At 38.7% G+C, this 19,845-nt stretch overlaps 1 protein-coding gene across 3 annotated transcripts in view; it reads right to left on the reverse strand.

Annotated features, from left to right (window-relative positions):
• adcy7 (adenylate cyclase 7) overlaps positions 1-19,845 on the reverse strand; it is a 56,963-nt gene that overhangs the window by 36,140 nt on the left and 978 nt on the right. The window contains exon 1 of one of the 3 annotated variants that reach the window (XM_056381178.1): positions 17,415-17,495. The exons of the other annotated variants lie outside the window; for them this stretch is intronic. The gene's annotated coding sequence lies outside the window, so the exon portion shown is untranslated. Of the gene's footprint in view, positions 1-17,414; positions 17,496-19,845 lie in introns of those variants that run through there. 3 annotated transcript variants of the gene reach the window in all.

Consider the following 19,845-nt stretch of genomic DNA (forward strand, 5'->3'; position numbering starts at 1 on the left):
GTAAAAGGTCTTTACTTTTAGGACTATTGTTTGTTTAATTGTTTGTATGTTTAAGTCAGTAGTCTTTAGAGTTACTTAATACTTATGATTTTTCAGAACTATACATGTGGCAATTGTGTTTTTTATTTTTTACTTAAAATTATTGTAGATTTTTTTTAATCCAAATCAGTACCATGATACTTTTGTCTGTGTTAAATCTTTTATATATAAAACATATACTAGAGTGTACAACCATGCACAACAAAAGATGAGCTACATGCAATGTTATGTTTCTTTTTGTTAGATTTTTTCCCAAAAGATACATAACTTGGAAATAAACAGGGTGGAAAGAATGCACTACAGTCAGAGAGACCATTGTTTCCAGCTGGTGTAGCCAGCCACATCCCCATTTCAGGTTTCATAACTGGACCTGCTCCATCCTGTAACTGTGGAGCGGCAGGGCCCCTTCCACCACCACCACCACCACCAATAACAAAACCATAATTATCCTTTAGTATGCCAGCCAGCTTACTACCGGTACTGCCATTCAAAAAGAAACCTCAACAACTGCTACCAGCACAGTAGAGAGCTGTTTGCTCAGCTAAACAAAACCTTAAGTAAATATCATGCAGAACTGCTGTAACAGAAATGGGTGGCGGCTTCAGATCAGCCTGATGATGGTCATTTTCCAGGCTACCATAAAGACCTGGCTGCTGACAGGCCATCTGGTGCCAGGTGTCATAGTTAGTGTTGTTTTAACTGTGATTCAGATTTGTAAATGCACCCATTACTGCATTACTCCATTACTGCATTACTGTGTTGTTGTTACAGAGGATAAAATTCCTCCAGAGGCTAGTATGTGAGACATCAATAAGAGAGGCCCTTTGATGCTGCAGAAGCAGAGATTAAGTATTCCTCACATGCAATTGCCAGGAATTAAAGGGAAACATATTCCATGATGGTCGTCCTCATTTAACACATTCTCTGTTATCTTTGGGAAGCACTGACAACAGAGGCCACACTAGGAATGGGCAACACTCCAAGGGCTTTAGCTGAAGGAAAATCCCTGTGGTGTTGTAATAGTTTGACCTGCAAACCAATTCTTCTTCTGTCTGTCTCTCTGTGTGTGTGTGTGTGTGTGTGTGTGTGTGTGTGTGTGTGTGTGTGTGTGTGTGTGTGTGTCCAGCCATATCACCACCATAAACTCATGTCTGACATACATAATGTTGCACGGTCACTGAAAGATGTAACCCTATAATGGTAATAAGAAAGATGTCCTTTCTTTTTCTGTTTCTGTTTTCTCATGGGAAATAAAACACTGAAATATCAGAGCGCATACCTCCGCCGAGGCCTAACATCTTCTTCCACCAGATCTGGATTATTATCTGGATCTCTATCAAACTGTACAATCTCAACACTGTAAAATATGTCTGATTTTTTACGACAAAATAAGAGATGCACCGTTTTTTTTTTTTCAAGACTCACGTCACATTTTGGCCAATTCCAATTTGAGAACTATAATTGATAGCTACACAAACAGTTTGTAACTTGTCTTAAATGGACAATTCATTTGTATGATCAGAAAACATTGAATTAACATAAATAATAAAAAACACTGAACATTAAATAACTAAGTGAAGGTCTATCTCTGACTCTTTCTCCCATTCACTCTCTCTGTCGCTCCGAAGGAAGGTAAACAAAAATCATGTGACTGCTTTCTGCTTACAACTCTTAACTTTTCAGACGCCAATCATTATTATTATAGCCATTATCGATTTAGTACTTTTTGCGCAATCCTGCTTACAAACAGACATGGGTGAAGACATAACCTGCTTGGCAGAGGTAAAAATGGGATACATGACGACACTTGTATTTCTCTGTAAAATCAATACGAACAAACTTTTACAGTAAAGGTTTACTCATATGTGTAGCTGATTTATTCATAATAAACAGGAGAAAGCTGACAAAGCATTATGTTGCAGCCTTTTCAGAGTTTTTTCTGCATAAAGAATTGCGAGGCAGCTGCCAATTTCGTGCCGTCTCCACCTCCCAACAAAATTCTAGTAGGCCTACTTGTTTTCTCGGTACTCAGTGGATTTGACGTTTGTAACTGCAATTGCAGCTATACACCACTACTGCAATGTAGTGGCGCTATATCGTAATCCGTGCATCAACCAGAGCCACCCGAAATTGCCAAAGAAGAATATGAACACACTGGATTTTCTGCTTGCAGAAGGAGGCGGCAACCTGATTTTGCAACTATTCAAACAAGTGAATATTATCTCTTTTACACCCAAGCACACCCAGCTTCTTGAAAAGTTTTCCTAAATTAATGTTACATCCCATCGTACATGATTTTTTTTTTTGCAGAAAAGGCAAGAGTACCAAGTCTTTAGGAGTGTGTTAACGAGTGTATTACAGCCGACGTTTACATGATTTTAAGATCACTTTTTATTTATCTTCCCAGATGTTAGAATGAGTGGCTTTGACCCGCAGTGGCTGGAGAGATAATGACAGAGACAGTACAGTAACCGAGACGCTTCATTTCCGTTTATTTCCTGTATCTGTATCACGTGGATTTCTCCACCTCTCCCGCCCCTTTAGGAGACCAGGAGCAGGTCTGAGTGTATTCATGACGAAGAGATCACAGATTATCACATATTCTTTCGCTCCATAGTCACCAAAATAAATATTTGACCCAGTTTTCACAAGCCACACATCATCAGAACATTCTGACATCAAAAGGAATACTTTTAGACGGACAGATCCAGAGAAAATTAACTTTATTGGAGACCTGCCTCTGTCTCAGTGCCATACTCTCGCGAGATCTGTCAACTGCCAAAATTGTTTGCCAACCGATAACCAGATGTTTAGATGGACCAAAGTTATTTTTGGATTGACTTACTTATACATTAAACCATGGATTAAACTTTAAAACTTAAATAAAACTTGTTTCATTGATTAACAATTGCTAAAACAGATTATTAGCCTATTAAACTGACATGACTTTGTACTGGGCTGATCAGATGTTGTAAGTAGATTATAAAAATAAAAAAATAAAAATAAAAAAAACAGGCGCAAATTTGAACTGTATGCTTGTTGTATTGTCTATTGTTGTATTCTTTTGGCAGGGACAAGTAATCCATCAGTTACTGCCCGAGATTTGTGCAGCAACAGGCTGTAATAATAAGAAAAATGGATCTGTCTTTTCTTTCCCAAAGGATTCAGAGTGGTAAGTCTATACAGGGATAGATTTTAATATTAGCTGCTGTCACATTTCATACCAGTTGCCTTCGCTTGAGGGAGGGGTTGAGGGATAACGCCCACTTAGGAGACCAGAACTGTGTCCCATTTCATGCCATTGGTGCTGCCTGTAATGCGGTATCTTCTGTATAGAGGATCTTTGATAATGATATTGGAAATATAAATAGGGGTGTTGAGTAGCTCAGTTGGTTGAGCATCCGCCCCATGTGCAGAGGCTAAGGTCCTCGCTGCAGTTGGCCCCGGTGCATGTCATTCCCCCTCGCTCTGCCTCCCCATTTCCTGTCTCTCTCTACTGCACTGTCAATAAAGGCACAAAAGGCCCAAAAAAATAATAAAGAAAATATAAATATTACAACCTTTGACCTTGGCTTGGTTTTTGTTCTGTTCTGCATTGTCAGCTGTGAGACCTTATATAAAAAGGTGTGTGCCTTTCCAAATCATGTCCAATCAATATAATTTACCTAAGGAAGACTAGACTAGACTACAACATCTAAAAGATGATCAAAAGAAATGGGAGGAACCCAAGCTAAATTTCAAATGTCATAGCAAAGGGTCTGAATACTAATGTCAAGGCGATATATCAGTTTTTCCTTTTTAATACATTTGCAAAAAATTGAGTTTAGATTGATGAGGGAAAAAATTTATTTAAATACTTTTAGCATAAGGCTGCAACTAGGGATTGGCATTTTCAGTCATTTCAATATTCAAGTACTCTCATTACCTTATGAACGAGTACTCGATTACCAAAAAAAACAAAACAAATACGGAAGGTCCATGTTCGACTGGAAACACATACAGAACCAATGTTAAGCTTGTATTTCCAATTGGACACAGACTTTCCCGACCAAGCCTACTGTAGAAGAAAATGATATGCAAGTTTAACGCGACATATCTTGCACCGCACGTTATTGTCGTCTTTTTTATCAAAGTATTTCCAGACATCACTTTTCCTAGTCACGGTTTCCATGGTGCACATAACGCCAACTGAGTTGAACTATTGTAGCCAAAAACAACACGTGCACATGACATCAACAACGAGTACTCGTACACATCCCTAGCTGCAACATAACAAAATGTGAAAAAAGTGAAGAGGTCTGAATACTTTCTGAATGCAGTGCACACCCACATCACATGTACTGTGTCCGTAAATGTATTTTAGCTTCTCAAAATTAGCTCATGAATGTTTGTACAACAGGGTGAGGTCTTGTTCCACATTAAAGGCAAATTAAGGTTAATGGGGCCTTGACAGCAGTGATTTACACAGTACATTGACAATGCAATTACACAATATCTATTACACAATCTCACAAGAAAATGGGAGGTTATCAGACTGCTGTATATGCAGAAATAATGTATGACAGTATGAGTGTGTTCGCATGCATGTGCATCTATACTGTGTGTGTGTGTGTGTGTTCTATATATAGTATATATATATATATAAAAATGTGTTTGTGTGTGTATTTTATTTTCATTTGGCTTCAGACCATTATGGCAATCTCTTATGACTAGAAAACCATTTTATAAAAAAAAAAAAAAAAAAAAAAAAAAAAGACATGCATACTGCAGATTGGCGTCAACTCACGGGTAAATTAACCAGTATTCTAAATGGACTATGCTTGCATTCCCAAGTTGAAAAGTGAAAGTTGATTTAAAGTTAATTGTGAAAGGAATCCTCTTCATATTAAAAACACTAAAGTAAACTTTTCCATGGTGTGTATCTAGCATTCTTGCAGTTTTATCAGTAATTTGGCCTGCTCGTTCTACGAAGAAATCCCTATAATAATCAGAATTTTGAAAGTTCTGTTACTGTTAATAAATGGAGATAATTCAGTAAAATTCCTGTTTCAACAGCAATAAACATTTTTGAAAAAGGTTCATCTATTCATCAACAAGACTGGTGAATAAATCATCATTGATGTGATATTTTGCAAAATATTTGTATCTTGAGCAAACCTGTGATCAAGAGTTCAGATGACTATTCCTTAGGCTTCCTGTAGTGTTCTTCCTTTTTTATGCATTATATCCACTAACCACATGGAATTATTACTGTAATATATTTATAATATGCACTTATGGTACGGTACACTTAAGAGACCATTACATTTTTAATCATAATTTACTTATAACAATTTGGACAACAGAATTTTGTAACATTAACATATGTAACATGTTCATATGTTCCACTGACAGATAATTGGGCGATTGCTGTATGTAGAAGGACACAAAACATGTAGTTTAGTGCCTAAAGTCTTGCACTATTCCCTCCACTGTGGATAAGTTAAAGTTGTTCTCATGCTATATCATACTATGTGCGAGTATTGTGCTACTATATAAAGTCTATAAAGCCTTTAAATTGACAATGGGTAATTCAAAGTCCGGCACTTTGGAGATCATGCATGGTCTTGAAGTTGTTTAGTACTACTGAGGATGTACATAGCATGAGACAGATAAGACCACCAATTCCCACAGTGCTTTTGCTGGAACACAGTACAGCAACTCTCATACTGCCCAGTGTAATGTTCAAATACAGTGGTGCATTAGTGTGAAATTAAACTAAAGCTTTTAGATTGAGGGGATTAAAATTCCCTGGTTGAGTACATGTGCAGAATGTGACTTCATCCTCTGCGATATTTAATTATTGTGTTAGGCTATATCAAATGATGTGGCTATGATAACATTCCAGCTCATTGCTGCACACCACTGTGTCCTCTCTTTTTGCATTCTTCAAGGTCTTCAAAAGAAGCAATGCAAACGGAGTGACAAAAAAATGAAGCAAATCAAAACTGGCTAGGGTTTGAAACAGGATTTTAATGCCTGTCTCTCACAAGGCCACATCTGTCATCTTTTAGCAAAAGCAAAAAATATCCAGAGCATTTAGATGAAAAAGATCAATATTTGAGATTCTGGTTGATTTTTGATTGAAAATTTAAAGTTTTCAAATTACAATACATAAGATGTACTTATACATACGCAAGTTTGCTTTTGAACAGCACATAGGTCCACTGAAAGCACATCACCGATGTGCGCAGAGAAAGCTAAGAGCCACAGCCATGGTGTGTGTATAGAAGAGGTTTTTGCTAAAGGAAATTTCAAAGGTATAAAAACACTGAGCATTGCAAAAATTACTTAGCATTTGCCCCTAAGAGCTATGGAGCAATATAGCAACTCAAGCTAAAATGCTATGATGTTTTAGATGATTTAGCCTCACCATTCAGCTCTAAAGAGGAGGGGCGGAAAATGAAATACGAGTCTAACACAAAGATATTGATATCAAAGGAGCTTATGGGACCTATATATACACAGTTAAAGTTGGGAAAGGTTAGGATACATTGGATATATGAACATTTCAACATGTGAATTAAGGCATTTATTACTTAACTTATTACGACAATAAACATCACAAAAGACTATGGAAACAAAAATATGCTTTTCCATGAAACAAATTTGGTTTGATTATTAAGAAAAGTATTTAACATTTGCAAGAAAACATCCCAATGTTTGCGTAATTGATAACATGGCAGCATGCCAGTGAATCTACTATGTTTTGGGGTTGTGGGCCAGCCAGTGGCTCAAGAAGTATTGTATGGGTAAGTAGGCTGGTAGTAGATTCTAGTAAGTATCAATGTATCCTGAAAGCTAATGTTTCAGGAATTTCAATATTTTCAACATGCAGCACAATAAACAGAAGACGAATTTCAGCAGAAGAATAGTGTTCTGATGAGGGTGGCCAAAATATTTCTAAAGCAAGAGTAGACAGCCTCTTAGCTGGTGACAACAAACACTTGGAGTCTATGATTTCTGCAAATAGTTGCAAAGTCCTTTGTAAATGCCCCTTTTACATTTTATTTCCCCCTAAATGATTATTTCAAGCACATAAAGAGTAATTGTGCATTAAATTTACAGAACTATATCAAAAATACATTGGTTGATTAATGAACAAATATTTTTCCATGTTTAGCCAAACACTAGATACCACTATATGCACCTTAGGTAGCTTTAACTTTAGTTTGTATTCAGTGGCAGTCCATCAACTGTTTCACAGACATGTGACTTGAATAAACTTCTTTGATTCTGTGGTCACCAACAGCCTGCCTGAACATGCTCCATGCTCACGTGTGCCATTTCTTTCAATTCATTTTATTTTCTGTTGCAATTTTGAAAGCACAATTTCATACATTTTGATAGTGATATGTGTTGATTTACATGGGCAATATTATGCTAGACAGAAATATTCTTACAAACTGCTTTTACCATAGTAGAGGAATTGTTCATGTAGTGCTTGTGGGTGGTAAGCCAGTAAGGGTGCACAAGCATGTTGTTATTCAAAGCATCTGTGCAGAGAGGGGTGGGATCTGGGGATAGTACGAACCTCTGTATATACAACTAGTCATATCTACATAAAAAATGTTACTTTCTTTTGAAACAAGGAAAATATGCAGCTACATGCAAGGAAGAGTCAGCTTGTCTGCATAAACTACAACAGCTGCCTGGCTCTGGCTCAAATATGGAGGTCCAATGAGTGTTATCAAAAGACACCCTGTCCAAAAACCCTCACACACACCTACATGCACTACACCATCCAGCCAGGGCCAAACAACGTAGTTCAGGTACAGGTCTTGATGCCAGCCAACAGTGCTATTACAAGAGGGGTGAGGGGTGGGAGTGGGGGGTGGGGGGTTGCAGGGTGTTGAGTGACACTCTTACATCCCACACAACACCACTGATAAGTTGCCCTTGAGCCAAGCACTTAAACCCTGAGTGCACCAGCTGAGTTTCTCAGGGGCCAGCCGTATAAAACTGATTTATGGTGCACTGGCGGCTCAGTGATTAGCAGTGTTGCATCACAATGTTGGCATGGGTTTCCTCCCAAAGACAAGCACGTTCAGCATTAAGCCCAATGAATACTCCTTCTATTGTCCTTGATCAAGGCACAAACCTTAGAATTGGAGCTGGCCCACTGGTACTGAGCTGTGACTACTTGATGCTTCTGATAAAAGGGCAGATTTTCCATTAGAGGCAAGAAAAATGAAAAACTGAATTTCACTTAAGCCAAACTTTTAATACCCAGCTGCCTCAGCACAAGGTTGATCGAGTGACTCATTGGGTAGATGTGTAGAATTGTATGAATAATGATGCTAAGAAAAAAATCATACGTGTGTGACAGGGAAAAAAATGCTGACTGTATGTGCTATAAGCATGGCATGGCACATTCTGCTAAGCCTTCAATTATAGCTGTGCAGCAGTCGAGAGGTCAGACGGTGGGAGTGACGCAGAAGGAACACAGAGGGGTCTCATTACCTCAAATGCCTCCTTGGAGCTATGGATGACTGGAGGGAGGGAGCCTGAGGATTTAAGTAACAGCATCCTTGTCTCTCCACTGAATATCTTCATTAGCACTTTTACAATATTTGTTCCTGTACCAGACCTTTCATACAACTCACATCTGACTGGTGCTGAACAGACTTAGTCAAGCCTCTACCTCATGGTGGTCTTTATATTGGTTCTGCGTTCTCCAGTGGTACACTACTTTCTCTGACTCTCAATGTAGGCCTTGTCTGTGGCAGCCTTACCGTATGCAGCATGGCTATAGTTACAAGTTTTATAAAAGCCACCCCTTACGCTTTGCCACTGCGAGCCAAGGAATGCGCATGAAAGCATCGCTGCTGAACAGCCACACTGTCAGGAATGTCTACAGGCAGCAGCACCCTTCTTGGGGTTTCTGCAGCTGAGTGGGAAGAAGAGGTTTTGGCTGAGTTGGGTGAAGGCAAGGTTCCTCCCACTGAGCATCTGTCTGCTGTGCTTTGTTTGTCAAAGTAACTTGCTTGAGATGACTGGAGTTTCACTGCAGCCCCTCCCAAATATGAGTCACAGTCTCGCTCTGTGCTGCATATAGACAATCTCATCCTGGTGTGGAGAATTCATCTTATGTGTTGAGGGTATGACCCCAACCAGAACTAAAAAGGATGCTATGTCTGCATTTAACAGGAGCAAAGGGTAGTTACTGTTCAAGAGCTAGCTAATGGCTAGCTTTCATATGCACATAACACTCCTTAGAAACAATACTGTTACTATAGCTTAGGGGTGGGCGATATGGCAAAAATATCATATCACGTTTTTTTAAAAATAAAATCACGATTTCGATTTTATCACGATCTTAAATTGGAAAAAGAAAAACAGACAGTTTAGACCAAAGAACCTTTCTTAACAGATTTTATTTCAAGTAGTCGCAGTTTTGCCTGCATGTGCAAACAACGTAAAGTTTAAGGTAAACAACAACAACATTCTAATAAAGTGCACTCTTGCAAAATTAGTAACAGAAAGTAAAACATCTATCAAAGACATTACTGACAGTCATTTCTGTGCGAACTTTGCAAATTACATTTGCTTGCGCTTGATCAGTTGCGGTAAATCCAAACCAATTCCATATAATGGAAATGGAATTTTTTTTAGCGACTAATTCTGTTTGGCTTTCAGCCATCGCTCTCCATGTGCTACCGCTACACACACAAACAAGGAGGCGGGTAGGAAAGCGCGTCACTGCCCGTAATTCGCTATGATTGGTCGGTCAGGTTGACGATGTCAATACGTCTGGTGCGTCGGTGCATCAGCATAGAACTGCAATTTATAGAATGTGCCCTAGACGATCCCACGATCTCTGCAGTTTGAAAGATCGTCTTCACGTTGTAATCCTTCACGATCTAATATCGTCATATCGCCCACCCCTACTATAGCTTGGGACTGAGTATGAAATTTCCCTAATTTTTAGGTACTTGGATGTATGAACAAAGCACTAGATGCTTAGTGAGATTCTTAGTCCTGTATACTTAAGTTTGACCAGATATTATCTTGAAGGGTAAGTGTGGTGATATTTCTATATTCTTGCTACAAATCCCACGGAAAGACCAAAACCAACAATGCAGCCAATGAAAGAGGCTAAAGAATTTCCTAAAATAGCAGGGCACTGTGGTAATGTCCCAATCAAGTTTCCTGGCCCCAATCCATCCATTCAATCAAATTATTGATATGATATGAGTGAAAGTTTAAGTAAGAGGATGCAACACCTAGAATTGACGTGCTAGAGAGAAGACATTTTGCTGGGATAGAGTTGTTGGACCTACAGAAACACTTCACTCATGTTCTGTACAGCGGTGTTACAGGGTGATGATTCTTTTACCTCATACACAATCTTTGGCTGAGTACAGACACCATCTGCAGAAAACACACAGGCATAACAACAGCCAAATGTAATTTTGGTCTGTTACCAAGTTAGACATGGAATTAACATTAATTAGCATCAATTGATATGACCTCCTTTTGGAGACATTTGTCATTTTAACTGGCAAAAGCTACAGTTAGCGCTGGCTGAAAATGAGAAACTGTCACCAGGAAGTTTTCTACACTGCTCTTTTATTACCATTTGAGCTCATCGAATCTTGTATTTTGCCAAAAAATGTCAGAACTCAACATCACTCATTCAAACAGAGCCGGGCTGGGGTAAAGGACAGAATCATTGTGACGCTAGAAGGCTGAGGTAGACAAACACAGTAAAGAAAGGATCAGATTTTGGATGGCTTTATTTTAACCAATACTGATCCATTGAAATATGCTGTGACCAACCCTGAAAACGATCCAGCAGCAGGAAATAGAGCATTTGTTGGGGACTATTTTCATTTGGAACACTAGCAAGTATTTACAGTGCCAGAATAGTGTAGGAGGTATTTACTCAAAGCAAATTACAGTACACATTTTCATTGGACTGAAGGAACATGTCATCCAGATTTGTTGTTAAAATAATCAAATTGATTATTTTAACATTGGAGCTATTTGGCACAGAGGAATAAGCTGTATCAGGTTTTGGACACACACACAATACTTCCTGGTTGGTTTTGGTCTTTACATGGATCAGAATCCTTTAATTAATGTAACATTTATTTAATATTGTATTTGACTTAGTCAAAGTGTTCATACAGCTGTGATTAAAACTGTTGAACAAAGTACAAGAGCCACCAACAGAAACTGTTGTCAATTAAATCAAAGAAAAAGACACAACTGTAATCTTTGGGTCAGACATTACTGTCTACCTGCTTTTTACTTCACTTGAAACTGCAACATTTTTTGTTCTGCACAATCAGCTTGGAGGACACTGGAACTTCCTAATTTACAAAAACCCTTAAAAGCATGGTTCAAAACCTTCACACACACACACACACACACACACACACACACACACACACACACACACACACAACACACACACACACACACACACACACACACACACACACACACACACACACACTTACATTACACAGGCTTAATCTGAAAGAGGAACAGAGAGAGCTTTTTGTTCAATATACTGTCAACTGTTAGCAACCGGTGCTCTGAACTAAATTCTAGCTTACAATATCACCTTCAAAAACTTACCATGTAGACTTTAGCATGTCTAAGCAGCCCCCACAAACGTGCTTTCACCAACAGTCTTTCTGGTATGTGTGTGTTTGACTGTCAATCACTCTATAGCAGACGGCACCACTTTTTAAGCCCTGAAATTTTTAAATATTGTAAATGAGCCAAGGAGAGAGACAAATATTTTTCTACCAATCCTACAATTTTGTCCTTCCCACTCTTTTTGCACTCTTCACCTTTCTACTCTCCTCTCTCTGTTTCTGTCTTTATTCCTCAAATATGAATGCATTTCTTAAGAGTTCGAACGTCAAACAAGAACGCAGGTTTTCAGTACTCTGATTGCTCTTGGGTGAAAGCCGACCGTAGCCTGTGACATGCAGTCGACCGCACACCATCTCACTTCCTTGGCAACAGTGACTCATTTCCCTAACAACGGTGCAAGGACAGCTTCATAAAAAAAGGGAACCTGCAGCCACTGCACAATTAGTCACAGATGGATGCTATTATGAAAACAACCACTGATTTAAGTCAGGACAAACAAAATTAGCAAACAGCGCACCCCTGGCCAGTATCGGTAAAAGGTTAAGTAATTACAGCCAAAGCCCTGGAAGAATGAAGCTAATTATGAAAAACAGAAATGTTTGACTAATTAAACTTAACTATAATGAAAGGTCCATATTTAGCAAGTGCAACAAAACTCTTTTCAGCTGCTCTTTGCAAGAGGGGCTTTTGTCGCTCTATCTTCTCCTTTAAAATCCTCTACAGGTGTTTTAGTGGATTCAACTCAGGACATACTTGACGAGGTCCAGGTTTTCACTTTTTTCTTCTTTACAAACTCTAGTGTGATTTTTGCTGTGTGTTTAGGATCATTATGATGTTGGAAATTTTCTCTCCAGCCAAGCTTCTTGAGACTGGGAATCTTTTTGGGTATCCAAACTTGCATTTATGGTGACGACTATAAATGTGTCCCTTTCACCACTATGTCTCACGGAGGGCACTATACTTGTTCAGGCCATTCCTTACCATGTGGAGCCATGTTGCATTAGACACAACTCAGGCCAAAACTGAGAAAGCTATGGTGTTCACAGATTATTTTATAACCTTGTTCATGCAATTAGCCTCAACTTGAAATCACAGGTTAACTGACTTGTTGCAGTGGTAACAGGTGTACTTGCTTATGGTGCATTGAGGTTGTATTTTCAAGTCCATATTTTCAATGTAGTTTTTAATTATACATAAGTTGAAAGATGATACACTTCGATTTAAGAATAACAACTATTGTAAGATGAAACTTCTTTGTATAATTCTTGTGTCAACTAGTAGACAAGATAGCATCACAGGACAGGCTAGCTACCCATACTTCATTAATGGAATAGCATTCCACTGACTATGTGACATCTGAACCTAATCCTTTGGGTCGCTCCATTGGACCATTGCATCCCAAATGGTGACAGCAGTGGCCCATATGGCAGCCTTACAAAGGAGGCAGTGAGTGTGTGTCTGTGTGTGCGGTATGTGTTGTGTGGCACAGCAACAGAAACTAATGCTGGAAGAGAACCTGTAACCACAGAATATTTGCAAATTTTTTGAATTTTTTAATTAAAAAATGATTGAATGAATCAAATCAACAATCTATTAGCGAAATTGTTGATTATTTTCAATTGATTTATTGTCAATTGATTGATCAACTAATCATTTCAGCACTATCATCCAGTCTCTATCCAGTTGCATCTCTCTCTTGTATCTGAGTGTCTGTTCACTTGATAAGTCATCTACCAGCTCCTCTTCTCAGAGGGCCAACCCTGGCTAATCACTCATTAACCAGCTGAGCACAATGAGTGGCTTGTTGATGCAGCAAAGCACCGCAAGCCCCTCTGTGGCATGCAAACACTACACATTTCTGAAAGAGCAAATGCACAGACACATACAACAACATGAAACAGCATCAACAAAGAGCAGAACTGCATAATTACATACGTCACTATTAAGCTCTACATGGGAAGCTGATGCATTAGAGTAGACATATATTTACATAAGACAAGTGATATTAGCAGTAAGTTCTCAAATATTAAAACTTCATCATAAATCTTCAAAATGGGTAATCACAGGGTTACAAAGATTCAGTGTGACTAAGAGCTTTTTACATGCTGCACTGCAAATTCCTCTTTTCATTTAGTGTCCTCAGTTACTAATGTCTTTCGCAGGTAAGCTGTTTTTCAGCTCTAAAGTGAGTTCTGCAAACTCTGTGTCTCAATGGCACTTCTCCAGATGGGGTGCTCTCATAAGCATTACATAATGTCCTTGAACCACAGCAAGCACAAAAAACATTTGAAATTGAAATGGGGAAAAGAGAGAGAGAGCAAGACACCCACACATCTGCACCATCCACACTCAAACGAGCATTCACAGGAGGCATGCGTCGACTCATACTGGCTGCAGGGTATTTCAACATTCGACGCAGCATTTGATCTAGACACACAAGGTTGTTTCATATGAATCCACATTATCTCATGCAAGTGCATTATAGGCATATTACGCAAGATTTAGGATTCTGAATGTATAATTGATTGTATCTTTCCGGTTATAAATAAATGATTCACTCTGAATGTGTGCTGACATTGAAATACGTTTTATGACAAAATTGCTGAAGGCAGATTGTAATTAGTGTTTTCACAAAGGGGCTGTGGGAGGAGAAGTTGCCCAGGAAATGGAACAATTTAACAGACAATAGGGTGAAGAGGCATTTCTCTAATAGCCCTCCAAAACATCCCATCTCAGGGGCACTGATCCTCTCCTAACAGCACAAGTAAAAGAGGGCATGGCCTTTTATGGCCCCTGAAGAACTTTCCTGGGCAGATACATTAGCGGTCTTGAACAAATGTGTGTGAAACAATAGGGGCTAGATGATGTCAATAGAATATACAATAAAAATACAATACATGTGTTAATATACCAACAATCTATACATTCAGGGTGCTAAAGCACTATCATTTTTAAAGCATTACTGGCAAATTTTGAAGCATATGGAAAGTATTTGGAAAAATGTCACTGTAGATCAACTAAAAATAATTTCCACAGACCTGCTCAGTCTAAAAAACATAAAATGAATGGCACCTCAACATACCACACAGATATATTCAACTAAATGTGATGTAAAGAGGTCACAGTGGCACTTTTGTTGTGGTGGCAGGCATGGGCACCCAAAGGCGTACATGAAAACAAAGTGGGATCAGAAAGGTCAGGAAGAAGAGTGTGTGTTATGAACTGTTAAAAAACATGGTTCTTCTAATCCCCTAAAAGCAGGTTTTTCAGGAAGTCCTTATGATCTTTCAGTCAAGGTGCCGACCATGAACAACAATGTCCCGGTTCATGTCTGGTCAAGGATCTTTGTTGCATGTCTTTCTCCATCTTTCTTTCCCCTTCGTTTTCGTCATCTCTCCACTGTTGGCTATGCTAGGCATTATGCATTAACAGTTTGATAATGGAGTAGATTCTGCAGTGTCTTCTAAGAGGATACTTGACCAGGATGTGCAGAGTTGCATATACAAATATAAATCTGCCCTATTCAGCTGCCAAAGGCAGAAAGTCTGGAAGTCACCAAGTTTCAGAGAATAATGATGCGCAATTTCAATGGGAATCGCAATGATTCACACAATCATCACATTTGTTCTGCAAAAAAATAAAAGAAAAAATAACAACATGAACTAGTGGTTTGCAGGTTAGCTTGACCTTTTTTTTTTTTTTACTTTAACCAAATGATTATTAATAATTGCTTTCATTTAAGCTCGTCTATGTCTACTTGCAACAGTGATGTCACTATCGGCTAACTGGAAAGTTGACCTAACCAACATGTCTGCACGTGAAGGAACCAGACACAGGGAGAAGATCCAAACTCCACACAGAAACACCCTCAGCCTGTCAAGTCAAGTTCAAACCCAGGACCTCCTTGGAGAAAGGCAAGAGTGCCAACCACTGAGTCACTGTGCTGCCCTTAGGGATATTCAGGGCCTTTATATATCCTTTCACTAATTGTGCTTTTCAATAAACTTATAATAAGTTTGTTTAACAATGTGCCTTTGTCTTCATGATGTAGTTTTCAGAGGGAAATTGACTAACCAGATGTTGTCCTTTCCAGATACAGGTGTATTTAACCTAAAACCACTTGTCACACCTTGATTACAAACAAGTGATCTTGATTCAACTTACTGACTGTAAAAAATTAACTTTACTGCACCAGTGATGATTTATGTGTCAATCAATAGTTTTTTCTTTTTTTAATTGATATGTAGATTAGGTATAACTCTGGCAGGGCAGAACATCAGACAGTCAGCATGTGTTATCTGTTTGCAGGGTTTTAGAATGAGACTGACTGACATTTAAATGTGTGCCAAGCATTACCACAATCAGTTATGATTTTATCGAGTTTAAGTTGCTGATTTTAGCAACACTAATTTAGGTGGTTGCAAACTGGCAAGAGGTTAAAGTGAGAAAAATAAGCTTTCAAAATGAAAAAAACCCTCCACCTGCTCAGGGATTTGACTGGACAGTTAAACAGTGAGAATGCATCTCCTGAAGATTTGATGATGTCAGTGACAGAGATCTTTGAGCGTTTGACTCTAAACAACCTCATTCCTATGGCGTCCTGCTTGTTTTCATTATTTTTCTACAGAGGGAAATTTCCTACAATCTCACAGCACAATATGAGGGAAATCCTGGGAGTGATAAATGAGAGAGGCATCAACAAAGTAAAGGTCATCTCCACCCAACACTCTAACCTCACTCACTTAGACCAGTAGGTACGAGATGAGGTTAGGTTCACTTTAAATAGATCAAACAAGCTTAATCAGTGTAAAGAACAATCCAGAGAGTTTGGTGGTTTCAATGAGCCTGACAGTAAGTGGCCTGAATCACTGACTGATGATCTGATGACCAATGTTTTTCCATCCTTTCTGAGGTGAAATTTGAGGCTGAAAGTGGACCATTGTTTCTTCTTAACCAAACAACTACAGCATCAAAAAACCACTTTGTACAGGTAACATGTTTGATGTCTCTTTTAATTTACATGAAGAAAGCGGCACAGGAAAAGAGAAACAGCATTTATAATATGGGTGGAAAAGGCAGTGGTGAGGAGGGATTAGTAATGATCTCTGGCTAGGAGCACCAGAGTCAGAGTTAATGAGTCCGATTAGTCCCCAGTGTGTGTTCAGGGATTAGTACGCTGTCCACCAAGAGAAACCCTTCTCATTTCAAGCCTGAGGGGGTTTCTCTCAGGAAGTGGATGAGACAAAGTGAGGATGAAAGATGAGAGACAAAGAAAGCAATGATGGGAGAGTGGGGAGAAGTAGAGTGAACTCATCAGTGCTATGAGTGACTAGATACATTTGGAAAACATCACGGCGTCTAATGACAACAGAAAATGTCTAGCAATCAGACTGTGTGTGTGTGTGTGTGTGTGTGTGTGTGTGTGTGTGTGTGTGTGTGTGTGTGTGTGTGTGTGTGTGTTTAAAGAAGACAGACCTGGATGTCATTTCTCTCCTGAGGCAGAGATAGGAAGAAAGTCTCAAACAGTTGAAAGAGGTACAGTAGGTTTTTCCTGACACACACACTTTATTAAAAACAAAGACAGATCCGACATGCGCTTCTAAATTATTCTGGGTGGAGTTTACTGCAGTATCACTGAACAAATAAGATACTGTCTGACACTTTCCTATGATTGTATAGTTCTTCCTGAATAACTCTTATAGGAAAAGAAATATGTTCCTTACCTTTATAACGAAAAAAAAATGGCAGTTTAAGAAAGATTGTGAAAGAAGTAGAGAAGAGAAGAGAGCGTGTGCGTCTCTCTGCCTGACAGATGGTGTCAACCCTAGCTCTAAAGAAAACCTGCAAGAAGTCACATTCACATTTCCTGTGGAGGTTCTCCATATTTCCTGTCAAGGTCACTGTCAGTCATTGTCAAGCACAGACTGTGCATGCACTGAATGCATGTGTATTAGCAGATTTGTTTATGTGTGTGTATTTAGGTAAGCTACACAGGTCTCTCTTTAGCATTCTCTTTAGCATCAGTGAATATGTATAAAACAACTAATTTTGCCACTAATGCATATGATTTGAATAATTGTAAAAACTCATGAGGAGTCAAACTAAACCAACACTTTGTTTATCAAAAGAGAAAAGTACCAGTTTGTTTGGAGCCGTAGACAAAGCCTGGTAAGATTTAGTAAACCCACACCTACAAGATACAGATTGATAATGATGATGTCTAAATCGATCCACATTAGTCCACAAGAGCCCAAATCATCTGATTTTGTCCCAGGGACTCCAAATGCATCACTGTTTTTACTATGCGTGCAACATAACAGTGTAGGCAGTTAATATATAATCTAAAAATTAAAGATTCTCTCAAATAAATGCTCTGTTTTGAACAAGTCTGACAGATCCTTGACAGTACATAAACCTCACTTTGGAAAACACTGCTTTCTGCTGCCTACATGATCAGCTGAGGCTGCATGACAAGAGGAAAAAGAAACACAAAACAACTTTACCACTGGTTATTAGAGAGACTCGTCACAAAATAACAATGAGGATAGTAGACTCTGTCATCACATTGAACAGTACAGTTTTTTGTTTGTGTGAGCATGTGTGTGTCTGTGCAGCACAACCCTCAACAGATGGTCCCTGTCCAGATCCATCAAACTGTAAAATCAATCTAGTAACATGCACAATCACAACAAGCTTCCCATCATGTCAGAATGAGATACATCACAGCATCACAATGGATAACTGCACACAAATGGCAAATGCCAATGTATGTGTCACAATTTAGATTACAGCTTTTCTATTAGAGGCTCTATGCATGGCAGCTGTGCATTGATCCACTGATTCATGACCAATAATTTAACCTCATCCTACTACAGTGCCACTTTGGAGTCTTGTATACCTATTATAGTCAAATAAATCAGTTCCATGCCTCAACAACCAATGCTCTCTCACTTGATTTTTTTTTAGTGATGACACTCTGTCCTCATCACAGAAAACCAGCTACTGGTAACCCCATAATCTACCTCCATTTACTAGAGCAAAGCTGACAAGGATTAGTGATGTAATCATCCAAATGATACACACCCCACATACTTGTAATGTCCGTCATCCGTATACAGATGGTGACACTATGTATGCTCCATATGGACAGAAACATGAGGCCAAATGTATTTATGTGCACTGAATTATACTGCCAGGTACGCATTTACCATCCGATCCCAGGGTTTACACATTTTTCATACTCCCATTCTCTGCAAACATAAAACAAGGAATTCAGTTTGCAGTGCAAACAGAAACAGCTATTAAGCCTTAGCAAACAGCTTTAATCAGCAGAACTACACTCATATTTTCTAGTGAGGAATCAAAGTGCCTGATGATGTTTGATGTTTTATTTTTACAGCTACACAATTCAGGACAATCCAACCATTACAAATGGTCTGATCCTAAACTTATATCTGTTTGTTGGAGCTCTGCATTAATAGCGAATACATCAGCTATCCTGCAGCATTACATGCATGCAACACATTACACACTGCTAGGTTGATATAAACACTGGAGGTTGACACTGACTTAAAGCACCACTGTTGTCTATTTAAAAAACAGTTGTCAACTCCACAAGAACAAAATTTGTCATCAAGCTAACCATAAAACTACTACTCTGACCATTAACAAAATTCAGTTGAACCTCATTTTATCTGGGATTTTTGTAGAAATCTGATATCCAGACACACAAAACCAAAACTAACTGACAGAATAAGTGAGATTTTTCTAAATGGGTGAACTGACCATTCAAGGTTAATGATCTTTTACTTAAGTTTCATTAAAGGCTACTAACTTTGCTTTCTCATGCCATTTCATGACAAAGCTCCACGGTAAAAGCAACAGCTCTGTGGTATTAAAACTCAGTAATTAAACAAAGGAGATGACTGCACCCTTTTGAATGACTATGTCTAGGTCCTACTGTGTATGACTGATTTAGGTCAAAAAATGCTGACATTATTTGAAAACTCTTAATTTGTTTAATTAAAACCATCCATGATGCAAGGACTAAAGGGCAGAGCAGTATTGTACCAACTACAATAAACCAGCTGCATCTTTTATAATCCTAGGGCATTTTTATTGTTCAACTACTCTTGTTTTATGTGGCAATAGGTG

The sequence above is a fragment of the Seriola aureovittata genome, chromosome 1 (assembly GCF_021018895.1).
Source record: "Seriola aureovittata isolate HTS-2021-v1 ecotype China chromosome 1, ASM2101889v1, whole genome shotgun sequence".
Taxonomy (NCBI): Eukaryota; Metazoa; Chordata; class Actinopteri; order Carangiformes; family Carangidae; genus Seriola; species Seriola aureovittata.